Genomic DNA, 15,598 nt, shown 5'->3' with positions numbered 1-15,598 from the left:
CCTGTGCTTAACTTCGCTCAGGAATTCACCAAGCACTCATGACTGCTCTGGAGTAACAGCCCTGGCAGCAACTCCACGCAGCCACAATGCGCCACACCTGGATCTTTCTGCAATGATCACTGTCACCTGCAAAGCGTTTTCCCCTGTGAGTTCAGGCACCTGGATACTTCATCAGACCTTCCAGCATTAAAGTACATATGATTTGATTATAAGTGACTTTCCATTTATTCTCCTTGATTTTATAGTTTGAGAATTACACATACATGTTTTCATGATCTGGGTAGGTAGGTTATGTTATTTATGAATTTCATTTCAGGGTAGACGAGGAGGCACTATGTCTGGTAGGGCTGAAACCACAGGCATCTTCAAGCACCTCCTTTGGCTATGTGAGAAGATGAACCAGGCTGATGTAAGAACTAACAGGAGGTATGGAGTTAAGAGCTCAGAGGGCCAGGAGATGATGTCAGAGGAGGATGTGGGGAAATCAGAGCGCTCATGCAGTGCTGGTGGGGATGCAAAACCATGCAGTCACCATGAAAAATAGTCTCCAGGTTAAACATAGAATACAATTCTTTTTTTTTTTTTTTTTTTTTTGAGACGGAGTCTCGCTCTGTTGCCCAGGCTGGAGTGCAGTGACAATCTCCACTCATTGCAACATCTACCTCCAGGGTTCAAGCGATTCTCCTGCCTCAGCCTCCTGAGTACCAGGGATTATAGGCGCCTGCCACCACGCCCAGTTAATTTTTGTATTTTGTTTTAGTAGAGATGGGGTTTTGCCATGTTGGCCAGGCTGGTCTCGAACTCCTGACTTCAGGTGATCCACCCGCCTCAGTCTCCCAAAGTGCTGGGATTACAGGTATGAGCCACCACGCCCAACCCATAGAATACAATTTGAACCAGCAATTCCACTCCTAGGTATATACCCCAGAGAAATGAAAATATATGTTCACATAAAAACTTGAACACAAATGTTCATAGCATCATATTCATAATAGCCAAAAAGTGGAAACAACCAAAATCCTCATCAACTAGGGAACGAATAAACAAAATATGGTCTATCCGTACAATGGAATATGATTCAGCCATCAGAGTATGAACTACTGGCCGGGCACGGTGGCTCATGCCTATAATCTCAGCACTTTTGGGAGGCTGAGGCGGGTGGATCACCTAAGGTCAGGAGTTTGAGACCAGCCTGGCCAACATGGTAAAACCCTGTCTCTACAAAAGTACAAAAATTAGCCGGGCATGAGGGTGGGTGCCTGTAATTCCAGCTACGTGGGAGGGTGAGGCAGAAGAATCACTTGAACCTGGGAGGCGGAGGTTGCAGTGAGCCAAGATCGTGCCATTGCACTCCAGCCTGGGCAAGGGAGCAAGACTCCATCTCAACAAAAACAAACAAACAAACAAACAAACAAAACCAAGTATGAACTACTAATACATGCTACAATGAATGGGGATGAATCTTGAAAACATTTTGGTAAGAACAAGAAGCCAGACACAAAAGGCCACCTCTCGTATGACTCCAATTGTATGAAATGTCCAGAATAGGCAAATCTAGAGACACAGAATGTAGATGGGTGGCTGCCGGGGACTAGGGCTGGGGACAGCAGGGAGTGACAGCCAGTGGGTCTGGGCCATCTTTTGTAGGTTATGAAAATGTTCTGGAATTAAATAGTGATGAGAGTTGTATGACTCTGTGAATCTAAAAACTACATCCGATGCTGGGCGTGGTGGTTCATGCCTGTAATCCCAGCACTTTGGGAGGCTGAGGTGGGAGGATCACCTGAAGCCAGGAATTCAAAACCAGCCTGGGCAACAGAGTAAGACCCCATCTCTACAAAAAAATGTAAAAATTAGCTGAGGGTGGTGGCATGCACCTGTAGTCCCAGCTACTTGGGAGGCTGAGGTGGGAGGATCACTCGAGTCTAGGAGGTTGAGGCTGCAGTGAGCCATGATCGAGCCACTATACCCCAGCCTGGGCAATAAAGCAAAATCCTCTCTTAAAACAAACAGCTCACACCTGTAATCTTAGCACTTTGGGAGGTTGAGGCAGGCGAATCACGAGGTCAGCAGATCGACACCTCCTGGTTAACACAGTGAAACCCTGTCTCGGCCGGGCGCGGTGGCTCAAGCCTGTAATCCCAGCACTTTGGGAGGCCGAGACGGGCGGATCACGAGTTCAGGAGATCGAGACCATCCTGGCTAACAGGGTGAAACCCCGTCTCTACTAAAATACAAAAAAAATTAGCCGGGCGAGGTGGCGGGCGCCTGTAGTCCCAGCCATTCGGGAGGCTGAGGCAGGAGAATGGCATGAACCCGGGAGGCGGAGCTTGCAGTGAGCCGAGATCGCGACACTGCACTCCAGCCTGGGCGACAGAGCGAGACTCTGTCTCAAAAAAACACAAACAAACAAACACACACACGTATGAAACCAAAAAGTGCATCTGTAAATTTTAAAAAAGAAAAAAGGAAAACAAAACAGAGGAATCACTGAACTATATAATTTAAAGGGGTGAATGTTATGGCACGTGAATGATATGTCAAAAAACAAAGATGAAGCTGCAGAGATAAGGAGGGCACACCTAGACTAATCTGGAGCCATTGAGGGCTTTAGGCATCACAGTGGCAATACAGGTTTGCGTTTTAGAAGGATCACTGTGGGGGATGAACTGGAGATGGGCAAAAACAGACGGCTTTAAAAGGTGATGAAGGGTGAAGCATTTGGAACAAGCCTAGCTTGGGGCTTGAGCAGCTGGTGGAGGCGGTGCCATTCACAGGAATGTTGGCAGCAACGCGTTGGGAGCAGTTTGCACTAACTTCTGTAACCAGAGGCGCAATCACATGGAGGGTTGATAAGATAAGAGCTGGGAGAAATTACTTCTGACTGGTGGCATCCAGGAAGGCATTTGGAAGAGGTGGCATTTAAGCAGAACTTTGCAGGTCAGCATAGGGCATACAAAAATTCAAAGGGCAGCCTAGGAAGAATGAGTTGCACCAGCAAAGGTATGGGGGCTAGAAAGTGCCCAGGTTTGCTGGGATTCATTGGCCAGGTAAGACAGGAAACAACAATTATGGTAACAAAACTAACCAAAAAGCCTATCCTTCCATTTTTCACAACCTCTCTATGAGGCAATAGCATCTTTTAATAGGAGCCAAGACTCAAAGGAGTCCAGGTGACATACCTAAGGCCACACAGCTATGAAAGGGCTGGCCAGTTTTGTTTATTTGTTCATTTTAAGAGACAGGGTCGGCTGGGCACAATGGCTCATACCTGTAATCCCAGCACTTTCCATTTATTTTCCTCGAGGCTGGTGGATCACTTGAGGTCAGGAGTTTGAGACCAGTCTGGCCAACATGGTGAAACCCTGTCTCTACTAAAAATGCAAAAATGTCCCAGGTGTGGTGGTGGGTGCCTGTAATACCAGCTACTCAGGAGTCTGAGATGGGAGAATCACTTGAACTCAGGAGGCAGAGGTTGCAGTGAGCTGAGATTGCACCACTGCACTCCAGCCTGGGCGACAGAGCAAGGCTGTGTCTCAAAAACAAGAGACATGGTTTTGCTCTTTTGCCCAGGCTGGAGTACGGTGGTGCGATCATAACTCACTACAGCCTCAACCTCCTAGGCTCACGTGATCCTCTCACCTCAGCCTCATGAGGAGCAGGGATTACAGGCGTGTGCCACCACACCAGCTAATATTTTTAAAGAATTTTTTTGTAGAGATGGGCCAGGCACAGTGGCTCATGGCTGTAATTCCCGCACTTTAGGAGGCCTACACAGGCAGATCACCTGAGGTCAAGAGATTGAGACCAGCCTGGACAACATGGTGAAACCCTGTCTTTACAAAAAATACGCATGGTGACATGTGCCTGCAGTCCCGCTACTCAGGAGGCTGAGGCAGGAGAATAGCTTGAACCCAGGAGTCAGATGTTGCTGTAAGTTGAGATCACACCACTGTACTCCAGCCTGGGTGACAGAGCGAGATTCTGTCTCTACAAAAAAAGAGATGGAATCTCACTCTGTTGTCCAGGATGGTCTCAAAATCCTAGGATCAAGAGATCCTCCAGCGTTAGCCTCCCAAAGTTCTGGGATTACAAACATGAGCTACTACACCTGGCTGTTGGCCAGTTTTTAATCTCAGGTCTGTTTGAAAAAGAGGTACACAGATGGGTCCGGGCCAGCTCGTGGCATGCAGACCTTATTTTTACAGTCAATAAAGTCATTCTTCCTCTTGAACTAGGAAACCCTCTTCTCTGCATCTCTGTTTTGTATTACACATTCCAATCTCTCGCATCTTTCAATAAGTTTTCTTGAGGGAGAAATTGTGCTCATTGTTTGGGAAATATAATCTGCTCTACACAGGAGATGATTAAGGACTCTTGACACTTATATGTAGGGATGGAGAGTGTGTATATTTTAGGTGCCAGAGAAACCATAATCTGTGAACAATATATCAATTGGGGCGATGACAGCTGCTTTAATATTAAATACGAGATGTGGGTTCTTTCTGCTGCTTAACCTCCCTTACTTTGCTCTGAGCAATAAGCATCAAAAACAAATACATATTCATTGAATTTTTGTTTCATTCTGTTTGGATTCCAGCTGTTGAGATATAATCCTTTTTATATAATACATTTGAAAGAAAAACACTTGAATCTTTACCTTGTGGTTTTAACAGCCATGGAAAAAGTCCTGGCCGGGTGCAATTGGCTTATGCCTGCAATCCTAACATGTTGGGAGGCCGAGGCAGGCGGATCACTTGAGCTCAGGGATTCGAGACCTGCCTGGGCAACGTGGTGAGACCCCCGTGTCTACAAAATATTTAAAAATTAGCTGGGCGTGGTGGCACACACTTGTGGTCCTAGCTACTTAAGAGGCTGAGGTGACAGTACTGCTTGAGCCCAGGAGGTGGAGGCTGCAGTAAGCCATGTTTGCACCACTGCACTCTAGTAGGCACTAGAGTAAGACTTTTGTCTCAAAAAATAGAAATAAATAATAGGCCAGGAGTGGCGGCTCACACCTGTAATCCCAGCACTTTGGGAGGCTGAAGCAAGCAGATCACTTGAGGTCAGGAGTTCGAGACCAGCCCGGCCAACATGGTGAAACCCTGTCTTTACTAAAAATACAAAAATAAAAAATTAGCCAGGTGTGGTGGCACTTGCCTGTGATCCCAGCTACTCTAGGGAGGCTGAGGCAGGGAATTGCTTGAACCCGGGAGGTGGAGGTTGCAGTGAGCCAAGAACTCGCCACTGCCCTCCAGCCTGGGCAACAGAGTGAGACTGTGTCTCAAAAATAAATAAATACATACATAAATAAAATTATAAATTAAAAGGCTGATTTAAGGGCCCCATCCCAGACCCAGTGAATTCAAATGGCCAGGAGAGATTGTTGTGTTTGTTTTTGTTGTTGTTGCTTTGTTTGTTTTTGTTCTTGTTTTTGTTTTGAGACAGGGTCTTATTCTGTTGCCCAGGCTGAATGAAGTGGCTCGAACATGGCTTACAGAAGCCTGAACCTCCTGAGCTTAAGCGATCCTCTCGTCTCAGCCTCCCAAAGTGCTGGGATTAGAGCCATGAACCACCACGCCCAGCCTACTCTGCATCCTGATCAAACCTTAACATGGAATCTGTGTTATTTTGTGGCTGACACCACCAGTGCCATTTGTTGGTTCCCTCTTTGCCAGATAAAGGTAAAGTTATGTCGTGCTGCCTTGGGTCTGGGCCAAGGTAGTCTCGGCCTCTTAGAACCATATGGATTTTGACTGATCACCCCATTCACTCATAAGTGCAGACTACATGCCAGAACGATTTTATTTTTGTTTTGAAACAGGAGCTCGCCGTGTCACCCAGGCTGGAGAGCAGTGGCACAACCTTGGCTCACTGCAGTCTCAACCTCCTGGGCTTAAGCAATCCTCCTGCCTCAGCTTCCAGGGTAGCTGGGACTACAGATGCATGCCACCATGCGTGGCTAATTTTTGTATTTTTTGCAGAGACTGAGTCCTTCCAAGTTGTTCAGGCTGGTCTTGAACTCCTGGGCTCAAGCAATGCTCCCACCTCGGGGTCTCAAAGTGCTGGGATTCTAGGAGTGAGCCACTGAGCCTGACCAAAACTATTTTAGATACTGGAAATAAAGCAGGAAAAAAACCAAGTCTGTGCCTCTCACGGAGGCCTTCAGGGAACTCAGGTTCTAGCAGGGAAGACAAACAGACAAAGCAAGTAAATATGTCCAGAATCTGACCTGAAGCAGAGAGCTGGGGGCTTGAGGGAGTGGCAGAGGCAACTTCGAAGGACCTGAAGGCGGGAGATGGTGTGGGAGCTAGATTGCATAAAGGACGAAAGATCACAGGAGAAGGAAGGCTATTGTAAGTTTAGCATTGACTCTGAATGCGATAAGAAGCTTTCAGAAAGCTTTGACCGGATGAGGGACACCATCCGACAGGTTTTACCAGAATCCTTTCTGGCTTGTTGTATAGAATCAACTGGAGAGGGACAAGGGTAGATGCAGAGGGACCAGAGAAGAGGCTGCTATGAGAGTCTGAGTGAGAGATGGTGGTGGCTTGGAACAGGGTAGAAGATGTGGACGTGGTGAGAAATAGTTGGATTCCGGATATATTTTGGAGGTCAAGCCAACAGGACTGGATGTTGAGGGGTGAGAAAAGCGAAGGAGTCAGGGATAATTCCTTTGTTATTTTTATGATTTATTTATTTACTTATATTTATTTATTTATTTGAGACAGAGTTTCACTCTTATTGCCCAGCCTGGAGTTCAATGGTGTGACCTCAGCTCACTGCAACCTCCGCCTCCTGGGTTCAAGCGAGTCTCCTGCCTCAGCCTCCTGAGTAGCTGGGAATACAGGCGCCCGCCACCATGCCTGGCTAGTTTTTTATATTTTCAGTAGAGATGGGGTTTCACCGTGTTGGCCAGGCTGGTTTCAAACTCCTGACCTCAAGTGATCTGCCCACCTCAGCCTCCCAAAGTGCTAGGATTACAGGCCTGAGCCACCATGCCAGTCCTGATTGATTGATTGATTTTGAGACAGGGCCTCCATATGCTGCCCAGGCAAACTCTTGAGTTCAAGTGATCCTCCTTCCAAAGTGTTGGGATTACGGGCGTGAGCCACCACACCCAGCCTAGGGATAATTCTAATGGTAGTCATCTGGAAGATACAACTGCAAAGATGGAGCTGTGATCTGCTTCTTGATGAAGAGGGAGGTGGGGAGTTCAGTGTGGACCATGTTAAGTGTGAAATGCCTACTAGATAGAAATAATGGAAGGGCCAAGTAGGCAACTATATATGCATGAATGGAGTTCAGGGGAGAGGCTGGGGACAGAAATATCAGTGTGAAGGCCACCAGCATACAGGTGGTATCGAAAGCCATGACCCTGGATGAGATCCTGGGAAAGAAGTCAAAGAAGAGAAGAGGTGCTTGAGGACCAGGAGGTCCTCAGCATTTAGAAGTGGGGGCCAATCACAATATCACTCCTTGGCTGGGCACGATGGCTCACGTTTGTAATCCCAGCACTTTAGGAGGCTGACGTGAGAGGATCATTTGAATCCAAGAGTTGAAGACCAGCCTGGGCAACATAACAAGATACTATCCCTAAAAAAAAAATTTAAAAATTAGCCAGGCATGGTGGCATGTGCCTGTAGTCCAAACTACATTGCAAGTTGAGGTGGGAGGATTGCTTAAGCCTGGGAAGTTGATGTTGCAGTGAGCCGTGATCATGCCACTGCACTCCAGCTGGGGCAACTAGTGAGACCCCATCTCTAAAAACAAACAAACAAACAAACAAACTTCACTCCACAGATGGGGGATCTGAACTTGATCAATTTAGTCCCAATCTCTGGGCCTCCTTTGGTGTATTGAGAGTGGAGGAGAGTAGAAAGAGAACTGGATTTAGGTCCAAAAGACCTGCCCTCTGTCATTTACTGTGGGACCCTAAGCACAGCATTTCACTTCTCTGAATCTCCCTATAAAGAGGGAACACCACTTCATCTAGCCACAGCACAAGATGATTATAAGGACTATATGAAATAATTAGGAGAGAGTGTGCCACCAATTATAAAAGGCAGAAAATCTTGGTCATCAGCCGGGCACAGTGGCTCATGCCTGTAATCCCAACACTTTGGGAGGCCAAGGTGGGTGGATCGCTTGAGGTCAGGAGTTTGAGACCAGCCTGACCAACATGGTGAAACCCCATCTCTACTGAAAATACAAAATTAGCCAGGCGTGGTGGTGCATGCCTGTAGTCCCAGCTACTTGGGAGGCTGAGGCAGGAGAATCACTTGAACTCAGGAGGTGGAGGTTGCAGTGAGCTGAGATCATGCCATTACACTCCAGCCTGGGCGACAAGAGTGAAACTCCGTTTCAAAAAGAAAAGAAAATCTTGGTCATCATTTAGTTTCTCCTAAAGAGAACTGTGCTGGGAAACCTTCCACCTAAAGTTTCTGCCTCTAAACAGAAAATCACATCTTGCATCTCATCTTTGGGACAGCTATATTATCAACATTCTTAACATTTTTTTTTTTTTTTTTTTTTTGAGATGGAGTCTCGCTCTGTCGTCCAGGCTGGAGTGCAGTGGCGCGATCTCAGCTCACAGCAACCCCCGCGTCCCAGGTAAAAGCAATTCTCCTGCCTCAGCCTCCCAAGTAGCTGGGACTACAGGTGTCTGCCACCATGCCCGGATAATTTTTTGTATTTTTTAGTAGAGACGGAGTTTCACTGTGTTAGTCAGGATGGTCTCGATCTCCAGACCTCGTGATCTACCCGCCTCGGCCTCCCAAAGTGCTGAGATTACAGCTGTGAGCCACTGCGCCCAGCCTATTATCAACATTCATTCATTTGGTAAATAATTCCTGAGTCTCCTATGTGCCAGGAACACATTTTATCCAGCAGCAAAAGTAGACACAGTCCCTACCTTCATGGAGCATATTTTCTGGTGAAAGGACCATCCTCCTAACAGCCACCTTTTATTGAAGTCTACTACAATTTGAACACTTGCATGTTGTGTTTTAAATTGTGTGTGTGGTTTTTTTTTTTGTTTTTTTTTTTTGAGATGGAGTCTCACTCTGTTGCCCAGGCTGGAGTGCAGTGGCGCGATCTTGGCTCCCTGCAACCTCTGCCTCCTGGGTTGGAGGAATTCTCTTGCCTCAGCCTCCTGAGTAGCTGGGATTACAGGTGTGCACCACCACACCCAGCTAATTTTTTGTATTTTTAGTAGAGATAGGGTTTCGCCATGTTGGCCAGGCTGGTCTTGAACTCCTGACCTCAGGTGATCCACCACCACACCCAGCTAATTTTTTGTATTTTTGGTAGAGTTGGGGTTTCGCCATGTTGCCCAGACTGGTCTCGAATTCCTGGGCTCAAGGGATCCACCCACTTCGATCTCCCAAAGTGCTGGGATTACAGGCATGAGCCACTGCGACTGGCCTCCGCGTTTTGTTTGTTTGTCTGCGGGGTGGGGTGTCGGGAGTTCCGGTTTTTTTCTAATGCTGATTTTTCAGCCTCTCAAGCTCCTCACTAACTTGTCAGATTGAACCAATAGTGTTCTACTATGGTATAAAGTAAGCAATATAAGTCTAAGAAGGAAAGTCATTTGATTCTTAAAACACTGTATCACCCACATGGTGCTCAAGGTGTTTCACAGAAACCAGGTAGGTGGCTGTGTGATGTTCACGCTCACCTGATCTGCCTTCCCTGGGCAAGCGGGAGCTCCCATGCCACCAGGTTTTTATTTTATTTTATTTTATTTATTTATTTATCTATTTATTTATTTATATATTTATTTTTGAGACGGAGTCTCGCTCTGTTGCCCAAGCTGGAGTGCAGTGGTGCAATCTCAGATCACTGCAAGTTCTGCCTCCCGGGTTCGTGCCATTCTCCTGCCTTACCCTCCCGAGTAGCTGGGACTACAGGCGCCCACCACCATGCCTGGCTAATTTTATTTTTGTATTTTTAGTAGAGACGGGGTTTCACCATGTTAGCCAGGATGGTCTCGATCTCCTGACCTTGTGATTCACCCGCCTTGGCCTCCCAAAGTGCTGGGATTACAGGCATGAGCCACCGTGCCCAGCCCCATGCCACCAGGTTTTTAAAGGAAATTTTAAAAATAGTAACTCTATTGATCTTTTGAAAGTAGAAATTGATGGCCAGGCACGGTGGCTCACGACTGTAGTCCCAGCACTTTGGGAGGCTGAGGCAGGTGGATCACTTGAGGTCAGGAGCTCTGGACCAGCCTGGCCAATATGACGAAACCCCGTCTCTACTAAAAATACAAAAATTAGCCGGGCGTGGTGGTGCATGCCTGTAATCCCAGCTACTCAGGAGGCTGAGGCAGGAGAATCACTTTAATCCGGTAAGTGGAGGTTGCAGTGAGCTGAGATGGTGCCAATGCACTCCAGCTGGGGCAACAGAGCCAGTCTCTGTTTTAAAAAAAAAAAAAAGAAAAAAAAATCAGCTGGGTGTGGTGTCACACACCTGTAGTCCCAGGCACTCAGGAGGCTGAGGCTTGAGTGCAGGAGGTCAAGGCTGCAGTGAGCCATGATCACACAGAACTGCACTCTACCCTGGGAAACAGAGTGAGACCCTGTCTCAAAAAAATAAAATAAATAAAGTAAACATTGAGACAGAAGCCATTGCTATTTTTGACATTTCATGGGACCCTCTTAACACACCCATGGGGGATGCTGGGACCACTGTTTGGGAAACTCAGGTAAAACACACAGGGCTTTAAATCCTAACGTCATCACTTCCTGGCTGTGTGACCTTAAGTTGCTACACCCTGTTGGCTCTCAGTTTCTTCATCCATAATAGAGGATAATAATAGTTCCTATCTCCTAGGGCGGTTGTAAGAATTAAATGACATCCTGCCTATAAAGGCCTTAGCTTTGCACAGTCAACTCTCCATGAGTGGCAGCCATTATTATGGAAACCAAAGGTGGGGGGTTGGGGCCAGAGCCTAGAGACCCTGGAAAGAACTGAGTACTATGCTAAGGGAGGGGAAGGGAGGGGAACGGAGGGGGCAGGGCAGGTTGCTGCCTCTGCAGCCCTCAGCAGAGGCCTCCTGCAACCCCTCTGGATGTGGCTTTTAGTTCTGGCAGGAGGTTATGAGTATCTGACCTGGGGGTGCTGCTACATGCCAACAGGAGAAGACCAGCTTATTAGAGGTTGGTGTTTTGTTTTGTTTTGTTTTGTTGTTTTGAGGCAGTGTCTCACTCTATCGCCCAGGCTGGAGTGCAGTGGCATGATCATAGCTCATTGCAGCCTCAACCCTCTAGGCTCAAGTGATCCTCCTGGCCTCAACCTCCCAAGTAGCTGGGACTAGAGGCGTCCACCACTATGCCAGTTAATTTTTGCATTTTTTGTGGAGACAGGGTTTCACCATGTTGCCCAGGCTGGTCTCAAACTATCCACCTGCCTTAGCCTCTCAAAGTGCCAGGATTACAGGCATGAGCCACTGCGCCTGGCTATGTTAGAGGTTTAGAATCAGGCAACCACGTGGATATGGGGAGTGACAGAGAAAGAGGGTTCAAAATAAAGTTAGAGTCCTGGATGACTGGAGAGATAGTGGTGCTGTTAACAGAGATGGATTACATGGGAGATAGAGCAGTGGAAGACAAATGATAACACTTAGGACACAAAGAGTTCAGAGAGGGATTAAAGTGTAGGGAGTGTCCATGGAATTTTGGTACATGGCCACTTCTTGTCCTTAAATAACCTCCAAACCCACAGAAACATTATCTTTCCATATCACCCTAAAGACTGTGCAGCAGTGATGAGTAAAATGACTCTGATCTCAATTAAATCGAAATTCTAGGACTACACCAGCTCCTTTCTCTGGCTCTGATTCCCCACTTGCAGTTCAGACAGTGCCCTCTGTTGGAAACCTCAACCACAAATCCCCGTCCTCGACTCCATGGTGAGAAGGACTGAGAAGAAAACAAACACCTCCCAGGAGCCTTTCACACACGTCGTTCTCATTTTATCCCTGCAGTTGCTTGGTGAGGTTTCTGTGTCCAACCTGGGGAAGCTGAGGCAGCATGTCCCAATCACAGCCAGAGCAGAGCCGAGATCGGAACTCAAGGTGGCCGCCTTCAAAGCTTGTGCTTCACCCCCTCTACCTAGCTGTGGCTGGAGGATGATTTGACAAGGGACTTCAAGATACAATCTCAAGGACAGAGGTTTATTTGACATGAACTGAAAGCCTTCCCACCTGAGTCTGTGCAGGGTATCATACCAGACAAGGTAAGTAGCCACGGGGCTTTTAAGAGGATGACAGGAACACCGGAATCTTGCTGGATAGAGTCAAGAGGCTGTGTTCTTGGCTCGCCCTCCCACCATGTGACCCTGTCAAGCTCTTCCCCGTTCAGCCTTTCGATCTGCAGAATAAAGTTCAACATCGAACTGTCCAACATTAACAACTGATCACAACTGGTACTATCTTTCAGGAGGATGATTTTGGCAGTGCATACAAAATTTTAAAAAAGGGCACAACCAGTTAGCCGGGCGTGGTGGCACACACCTGTAGTCCTATCCCAGCTGCTCGGGATGCTTAGGTGGGAGGATCACTTGAGCCTAGGAAGTCGAGGCTGCAGTGAGCTATGACCACACCACTGCACTCCAGCCTGGATGACAGAGTAAGACCCTGTCTCAGAAAAAAAAAAAAAAAAAAAAAAAAAGACACACCCGCTCACTTCTTGGAATCTATCCTAAAGAAATATACACATAAGTGCATAGGACATACCACAGGATGTTCACTGCAACACTTATGAGTAATAATGACCTAAATGTTCACCATCATAAGACTGCCTTGTGATACACTATACCTTGGGAAACTACACAGCAACTAAAAAGAATGAGGAAGAGCACATAGGTGGTAAAATGAAAGCATCACCAGTGATGTATGACTGAGTGTAACAAGAAAGGTTCATTAACAAAAAACAAATTATACATGGTGTAAGCCCATTGCTATATTTGTATGTGCATAATAAAAAAAAATGTAAGGAGAGATTTTTCTTTTCCCCCTATGAAATGCTCTACTTTTTTTTTTCTTTTTTCTTTTTTGAGACGGAGTCTCGCTCTGTTGCCCAGGCTGGAGTGCAGTGGCGCGATCTCGGCTCACTGTAAGCTCCGCCTCCTGGGTTTACGACATTTTCCTGCCTCAGCCTCCCAGGTAGCTGGGACTACAGGCGCCCGCCACCACGCCCAGCTAGTTTTTCGTATTTTTTAGTAGAGATGGGGTTTCACCATGTTAGCCAGGATGGTCTCGATCTCCTGACCTCGTGATCCGCCCGTCTCAGCCTCCCAAAGTGCTGGGATTATAGGCTTGAGCCACCACACCCGGCCTGAAATGCTCTACTTTTATAATAAAATTTATTATTATTATTATTTTATTGGGTTGTTTTTTGTTTGTTTTTTGAGATGGAGTCTCACTCTGTCACCCAGGCTGGAGTGCAGTGGCGCAATGTCAACTCACTGCAACTTCTGCCTCCTGGGTTCAAGCAGTTCTCCTGCCTCAGCCTCCCCAGTAGCTGGGATTACAGGTATGTGCTACCACACCCAGCTAATTTTTGTATTTTTCGTAGAGATGGGATTTCACCATGTTGGCCAGGCTGGTCTTGAACTCCTGATCTCAGGTGATCCTCCCACTTTGGCCTCCCAAAGTGTTGGGTATGGTTTTGTTTTTGAGACAAGGTCTTGCTCTGTCACAAGTCATGGCACGATCACGGCTCACGCCTGACTGCCGTCTCTACCTCCCAGGCTCAAGTGATCCCCTGACCTCAGCCTCCTGTGTGGCTGGGACTACAGGTACACGCTACCACACCAGCTAATTTTTGTATTTTTTGTAGAGACTGGGCTTCACCATGCTACTCAGCCTGGTCTCAAACTCCTGGGCTCGAGCAATCTGCCTGTCTCGACCTCCCCAAAGTGCTGGGATTACAAGTATGAGCCACTACACCTGGACAATAAAAATTATTTAAAAAATATTTTTATCTGTAGGATGCTCTACAAGGCAAGTCTATCTGGGTCAGTTTGAGTAAGCAGTTTGAGTTCTTTATATATATATGTATATATAAAGAATATATATATATAAATTGTATATATAATATATACATATATGGTTTGTTTGTTTGTTTTTTTGAGACAGGGCTTGCTCTGTTGCCCAGGCTGAACTGCAGTGGCACAATCACAGCTTATTGCAGGCTCGACCTCCCAGACTCAAGCAATTCTCCCACCCCAGCTTCTCTAGTAGTTGGGACTACAGGTGTTCATCACCACACCTGGCTAATTTTTTATTTTTTGTAAAAACATGGTCTCCCTATGTCACCCAGGCTGGTCTTGAATTCCTGGGCTCATGTGATCCTCCTGCCTCAGCCTCCCAAAGTGCTAGGATAACAGGCATGAGCCACCGCACCCAGCAAGTTTGAGTTATTAAACTACCAATGGAACTTGATGAGAGATTTGCTTAAAATTCTTCAGATTTAGGTGTATCTAGTGCTTGATGCTTCACCTTCACCCAATAACTTTATGAAATAGACTATCTGACAAGTGAAGACATTGAGGCCTCTGGACTCTAATTTTTAATTTAAAAAATTTTTATTTATTTATTTTTTACGGAACACTTCACAAATTTGTGTGTCATCCCTGTGCAGGGACCACGCTAATCTTCTCTGTACCATTCCAGTTTGAGTAGCTCTGCTGCTGAGCCAAGCACCAGAATCTAATCTTTAAGGCTTTTTCTACTACATAGATAATTGAATCCTATGGGTTCCCACAAAACTATTTATGTTCCTATCATCTGGGGTCTCAAACATATGAGGACATTTACCACACTGTATTGTAATTGTGTCCTCAAGCACAATACTACTCTAAATGTACTCTGTTGATTCTTTTTTGTTGGTTGGTTGGTTGGTTGGTTGGTTGGTTTTTGAGACGGAGTCTCGCTCTGTTGCTCAGGCTGGAGGGCAGTGTCGCGACTCCAGCTCACTGCAACCTCCGCCTCCTGGGTTCAAGCAATTCTCTCGCCTCAGCCTCCCGAGTAGCTGGTACTACAGGCACATGCCACCGCACCCGGCTAATTCTTGTATTTTTAGTAGAGATGAGCTTTCACCATGTTGGCCAGGCTTGTCTCGAACTCCTGACCTCAAGTGATCCACCCGCCTCAGCCTCCCAAAGTGCTGGGATTACAGGCGCGAGTCACCGTGCCGGGCCTCTGTTGAATCTTAAACTAAAAAATTAAAATTTGTATTTTGTAGGTCTTTGAGGTTTTAAATTTTTATTTTTCTGGTAATTTATTTTATCGTATTTTACGGCAGCATTTTACCTGCAACATTTGGACAATTTAAAAAACCAGTACTTTAGCACTCTGAGAGGCACTGGGCTGCCAGAGAAAGAGTTGTCTAAACTGAGGAAGGTAGCCAGCTGTGGTGGCTCACGCCTGGAATCCCAGCACTTTGGGAGGCCAAGGTGGCAGATTGCTTGGGCCCAGGAGTTCGAGACCAGCCTGGGCAACATAGCAAAACCCCATCTCTATTTAAGTTTAAATAAAGAAGAATTTAAAGAAAAAATAAGCTGTGGCAGGTGCTCCATGTTTGGTGTATGA

The 15,598-nt window shown here is 46.6% G+C and overlaps 1 non-coding gene across 1 annotated transcript; it reads right to left on the bottom strand.

The window, feature by feature from the left end:
• Window positions 1–14,603: 14,603 nt before the first annotated feature.
• Window positions 14,604–14,710, bottom strand: LOC112424757 (U6 spliceosomal RNA). The gene has a single exon (XR_003015662.2). It is a non-coding gene; the product is annotated as a U6 spliceosomal RNA (small nuclear RNA).
• Between the last annotated feature and the right edge of the window lie 888 nt (window positions 14,711–15,598).

The sequence above is a fragment of the Macaca nemestrina genome, chromosome 15 (genome assembly GCF_043159975.1).
Source record: "Macaca nemestrina isolate mMacNem1 chromosome 15, mMacNem.hap1, whole genome shotgun sequence".
In the NCBI taxonomy this organism is placed as follows: domain Eukaryota; kingdom Metazoa; phylum Chordata; class Mammalia; order Primates; family Cercopithecidae; genus Macaca; species Macaca nemestrina.
The sequence above is the reverse complement of the archived record's forward strand: the minus strand, read 5'-3'. Positions and strand labels throughout refer to the sequence as shown.